The sequence below is a fragment of the Camellia sinensis genome, chromosome 8 (assembly GCF_055761805.1).
Source record: "Camellia sinensis isolate YWXY chromosome 8, ASM5576180v1, whole genome shotgun sequence".
In the NCBI taxonomy this organism is placed as follows: domain Eukaryota; kingdom Viridiplantae; phylum Streptophyta; class Magnoliopsida; order Ericales; family Theaceae; genus Camellia; species Camellia sinensis.
This window is the reverse complement of record NC_138968.1, coordinates 32,413,562-32,419,910: the sequence shown is the minus strand read 5'-3', so window position 1 is coordinate 32,419,910 and position 6,349 is coordinate 32,413,562.

Here is a 6,349-nt window from a genome sequence, read left to right as displayed (position 1 = left end):
GCAATGCAAGTGAAAAGTGCATAACAATGCAACTAGAACGTGCATAACAATACAAGTAAAGAGGTGCATGACAATGCAAATGAAAAGTGCATAACAATACAATGAAAAGGTGCATAACAATGCAATGAGTGTGCGTGACAGCGCAAGTAAAGCGTGCATAACAAGTAAGGTGCGTTACAACGCAAGCAAGGTGTGAATGACAATGCAACAAGTGTGCGTGACAACGCAAGCAAGGGGATACATAACAATACAACTAAAATAAGCATAACAATGCAAGTAAAATATGCATGACAACGCAAGTAGGGGGATGCATGACAATGCAACCTAAGTGTGCGTGACAATGTGGGTGGAGGGGTGCAACACAATGCAACCTAAGAGTGCGTAACAACGCAGATGGAGGGGTGCAAGATAATGCAACCTAAGAGTGCGTGACAATGCAGATGGAAGGGTGCAAGACAATGCAGCCTAAGAGTGTGTGACAACGCGGATGGAGGGGTGCAAGACAATGCAACCTAAGAGTGTGTGACAACACAGATGGAAGGGTGTAAGACAATGTAACCTAAGAGTGCGCGACAATGCAGATGGAAGAGTGCAAGACAATGCAGCCTAAGAGTGCGTAACAACGCGGATGGAGGGGTGCAAGACAATGCAACCTACAAGTGCATAACAACGCGGATGGAAGGGTGCAAGAAAATACAACCTAAGAGTGCATAACAACGTGGATGGAAGGGTGCAAGACAACGCAACTCAAGAGTGCGTGACAACGCGAATGGAAGGGTGCAAGACAATGCAACCTAAGAGTGTGCGGCAATGCGGATGGAAGGGTGCAAGACAATGCAACCTAAGAGTGCGTAACAACGTGGATGGAGGGGTGCAAGACAATGCAACCTAAGAGTGTGTAACAACGCGGATGGAAGGGTACAAGACAATACAACCTAAGAGTGCGTAACAATGTAGATGGAAGGGTGTAAGACAATGCAACCTAAGAGTGCGTGACAACGCAGATGGAAAAGTGCAAGACAATGCAACCTAAGAGTGCGCGACAACACAGATGGAAGGGTGCAAGACAATGCAACCTAAGAGAAATGTGCATAACAATGCGAACAAAGTATGCATGACAACGCGAATAGTGTGTGCATGACAATGCAACGAGTGTGCGCGACAACGCAAGTATGGTGTGCATGACAATGAAACAAGTGTGAGATGCACATATTCAATGTAAGCATGGTAAAGGCATGTTATCCACAATGTTGAGATGCAACTTCAAAACGAAATGAGGCATGCTCAATGTAAGAGTGAAAAGGCGTATAACAAATGCGCACCTTACAAACATGACAAAACAGTGTAATGCAACATATTCAAAGCAATTTCCAAATGTCGCAATATACAAAAGGATACAAAAAAGGATACACCTCATGCATATCAAGTGCTGCACACAGAAGACACGACGGAGGCCGTTTAAGCTTCAAAAGTGTATTTTCTTGCACTTTCTTGAGAGATGAGGGTACCAATCAACAGAACTACCCCAAACAAGGGCATTGGAGGTGCATCGGCCACAAGGGGAAGCCATCGGCCATCCATTGACCATCAAACAACCTTATCAGCCAACAATTTAGCCGATTGGCTAACAATTTGGCCGATCGGCCAAAAGTGGCAGATTCGGGGCAGTTTTGTCTATTCACCTTGGGTCTTTAAATATAGGGTTCTAAACCCTATTTTCTCACTTCCTCCAAACTGAAAACTCTTGCTCTCTCTCTCTAGGTTGTTTTCCTCCCTTTGATTCGAGCTTTTCCTTCTTTTTCAAGCCTCCCACAACTTTCGATTTGCGAAACCCTCGTTGTTTTACACACTTTGAACCGATTGAAAAGTGATTTCGGTGCCACATTCTTGATTTCCATCACTTGGGGTTTGTTTCTCCTGAGTTAGCCTTGGTTTTCGTGGCTTCTTCCGCACTTCGACATTTTCTTCCATTTTTCACCCCTTGGGGTTGACTTTCGGTTGACTTTTGGCATTCTTGCCCATTTTCCATATCCTCGGTCATTTTCTTACTCTTCTCGAGATGGCGGACGATATTCCACACGGTGGAACTCCTTCAGATATGGATATGGATCCCGAGGTCGAGTTCTTATCTCTCAGCGTTCGACCTTTCGACTCGACGATGTACCAGCCCGAGGTATATGTATTGCCTCCTGACAGTATTCGCCAGTTCAGGAGCTTTGTGCTAGGTGCACCATTGGAGCTCTTGCTACGCGAGCCGGAGTTACACTTGTCCTATGGCACCGCTGAGGTATACTCTTCCCCTCTACTTTCCGCAATGTAGGTCATATGCTTCGGATAGCCAATACTGCTCTTTATCTGATTAACCCAAACACACTTGTACATCGCATGCCTAGTTCATCCTGAGCACATTCATACATGATATCTGTGTCAACTCGAACATATGCACACACACTGCATTTTTATCAATTCTGAACACACGTATACACTGTATTTCCGGCACTGCTTCGCATCTGTTTGTCTTTGAACACAAGGAGATTATCATGCCTTTCGGGGGTATGGGAATACCATTGCACGCGACTGGTACATGGAGCTACCTGACGAGGCCCATCACATCATTGATCAGGCCAATTTTGGCACATTCTGCATGGGACTCTCGCGCCTCACTGCGAGTAGGCCCCTTCTAGGCGTGCTAGTGGAGAGGTGGTGGGACACCACCGATTCCTTCCACATTTCTGCTGCAAAGGGAGATGATGATGACTCCCTTCGACTTCTCCATGCTCACTGGCATTCGAGTAGGGGGTGATCCGATCCCTTTCGACACTGATATGGGCAAGTGGAATGCTGCCCAGATCTTCTTACTCAGCGTTCACCCACCTCTCTCCTGACTGGGGTTTGTGAGATATTCATGGTTCGAGGACCAGTTCAGGATACAGATACCAATGACCCAAGAGGAGGTCGAGTGCTACACCAGGGGCTTCCTCATGTTCATGCTGGGCACCGCTCTCTTCGCCAACCGGGCAAACACCGTTGGCCTCTATCTATTGAGCGCGTTGGTGGACGTGACCCAGATCCGGCGTTATGACTGGAATGGCACAGGATTGGCCACGTTGTATGGATACATGAGCTCCTCCTCTTGTCGCAGTGGACACCTGCTAGGGGGGTACTGGCAAGCCTGGGAGGTACACCTTTCCCTTCTATTTTACATTTCTGCTTTACACTATCTGCACACCATACACACTGCATACACGCAATCTGCTTTACACTGGCTGTACACCGCACCTATTGCACAATACACTGCACACAGTGCACAAGACACTTCACACACTGCACGATACATTGCACATCATTCTCTGATTTCTGCTTTATCTGTATTCTGCTTTACTGATAAGCATACTCATTATTACCCTATTACATTCTGTAGTTGTGGGTGTATGCCTACTTCCCGGGGCTTGCTCTAGAGCCGGAGGTGGAGATGCCCCTCGTTGTTCCTTATTCTCACAGATATGACGTGAGGTGCGAGCGGAGGCCACAAGAGTCTTTCTTGTTCTTCCGCAGATATTTTGACACCATAGCCGCAACAGAGGTATTTCAAAGCTTACAGTTCATTTGAGTTTTGCTCTACATTGCACTTCCGATAGTAGAAAACAAATTGTGTATCCTGCCATTTGCAGATCACCTGGCAGCCTTGGGCGGTGCTTCCTGATGCAGTGAGAGATCAGTACATAGGTGCTCGTGAGACTGCCTGGTTTCAGGTTTTCCTGGAGGGTCCAATCTGCCGGGCATGGCACTTGGGAGAGTGCTTCCTGCGACAGACCCTCGGCTTGCCAGAGCAGATAGTCCCGACGCCACCTCCTACTCATATGAGGCATACAGAGAGGTACACCCCGTAGAAGATGATCGATTTCACGATAGGTTGGGATGCTGACTTTTTCAGAGATGATGGCGACTACACCGACTTCATCTAAACTTATCTCATGCGACCTCTGACCAGCGCTCACCGAGCTGAGAGTGGGAGGCCTGCAGTCCTAGTAGGAGGAGTAGGAACATCGAGGGTGACTCAGGCCCATAGCAGGAGGGGTTCCCGGAGGGGACGGAGAGCAGAGTGGCCAGGCCTGCCTACCACTATGACATGCCGTGGGCAGGCTGGAGAGAGTTACCAGATTCCGATCGCTCCTTCCCCAGCTGATCATGAGCTCGTCGGAGTTCGAGGCTTGACCTCGGTATGTGCCATACTTTGCATTCTGTATAGTCATATCATTTCATTTGATATCCCATAGAATACTAATGACTTCAACGCTTTTGTAGGCTTCCATCGAGTACACTGGGCAGGCCCTGGAGCTGACGGCTTCGGTGATGTGGATGCTGTAGAGGAGCATAGACCTGTTGAGTATTTACAGTATCTCGGTAAGTTCTTTCAACCTCGGTCCCAAAACCTTGCATAATCAGTTCCATACTGATTTGATGCATTTCATTATGAACACGACATTTAATACATTGCACTCATATACCACTCGCGGCACTGACACACTGTATCTCATATACTGCTCACAGCATTCATACACTGCAATCATACACTGCTCACGGCACTGGCACACTGTATCTCATATACTGCATTTGATACCATACTCAGCTTCGCATAGCATAACTAATGCATCTGCCAAATGATCCTTTCAGGCCCCATTCCAGATACCAGCCACAACGGGTGCCTTAGCGGGACCTTCAGCGCCTCCTAGAGCAGCAAGGGAAGCCAGACGAGGGATGTCGATACACAGCCGAGGCAGACATAGGCGTACTCATTCCGAGAGCAGTTTGCGGGAGCCTGCCCTAGATGATGATGAGTCTGACGAGGAGGCAGAGTCGTCTCAGGATGAGGCTGGAGATGGCTCAGGTTCAGACTCAGGCAGTGAAGCTGACGGCGGCAATCCTGGACCTTTGTCCAGGAAGAGGACGAGGAGAGACTCCCGTACTTGAGGCGACCGGCGCCGATCCAGATGCTACTCTTTTTTTGCTTTATTTTTCTTTTTACTAGTAGTTTATGCACATTGTACTGCGTCAGGTAGATTTTATGTTCTTCAAAACTATAGACTTTTGCAAAAGAAAACATGATGGAATGAAAACACTCTTTTATTGAAAAAGTGTTACATTTGTACATTCTAAGCATCGCATCGCATCGCATCACATAACAATGTAAATGAGATTGAATTTTGTTTTGAAAACTAAACACTCGAATTACATTGATCAGGTAGTGAACCAACTGACACCAAAACAACTTGATAAGCAAAACAGGACTTGACATACTAATCAAACATAAATACAACTCGATAAGCAAGACAAGAACTTAACAATTAACACAAAATACAACTCGATAAACAAGAATACAACAACTCAATAAACAAATTGAAGTAACAGAGGTGCGACTTCGCAAAATCATCACCGAAAGGCATTCGAAGTGGAACAAACCACAAGTTTTCAACACCTCTAACACATGGACAACTTCAGAGGACAAAAGAGAGGCCATCGGCCAAGGTGGGAGGCCATCGGCCAAGGTAGGAGGCCATCGGTGAAGAGAAATGACCATCGGCCACCAATACTAGCCGATCGGCTAAAAAGATGGTCGGTCGGCACCTGTCTTCCACTCAAAACCTTATCTTCTACAAAATTCCCAGCTTCATAGTTTCTCCATTTCAACTTAGTTTTTGCACCAAATGGAAGCATTTCTTGTCCAAAATCTCACAAATTGGATTGCTAACTTGGATGGCTCGAAAAAGCTAAATTTCTGGGGCTTCAGAATAAATGCACTATTCACGTTGAGCCATTTTCCGTTCCTTCATGCCGCGGCAAGGTATTGGAATTCGATTATGCACCATTTTAGCTTTGGCGGACAAGAGGTATGTCCCACTTTCGAAGATTTCCAAGCTTTGATGGAGTCCGAGCGCGATGAAGAGATTTTGCCACAATTCCACTTCGGTCACATCCAAGCCTTATGATGGATGTGCGGGCTCACTATGCATGATGCTCGGTCTTTGATCCATGATGGGGAATTGGACATCCCCAGCTTGATTCATCGATTTTTTGATGCCGGTGACCGCGGAATTCACCACTGGCAGGGTTTTCGGCGCATGCCCTTTGCTTGTGCATGCTGTCTTATTTCTTGCTTGCCTCAGGCTCTGGAGGGTCCAGGGTCCGTTTGATTGAGGTTGCCCATGGCTTAAAAGAGTGCAAGAGCTGCATCGCCATGACACTAGCTGAGACATTGATGGGTTTGGACGTTTTTCATCACCGAGAGACCACTAGATTCGCAGGGAGTCCACTACTGCTCCAGGCAATGTTTCCCACCCTATCTCACATA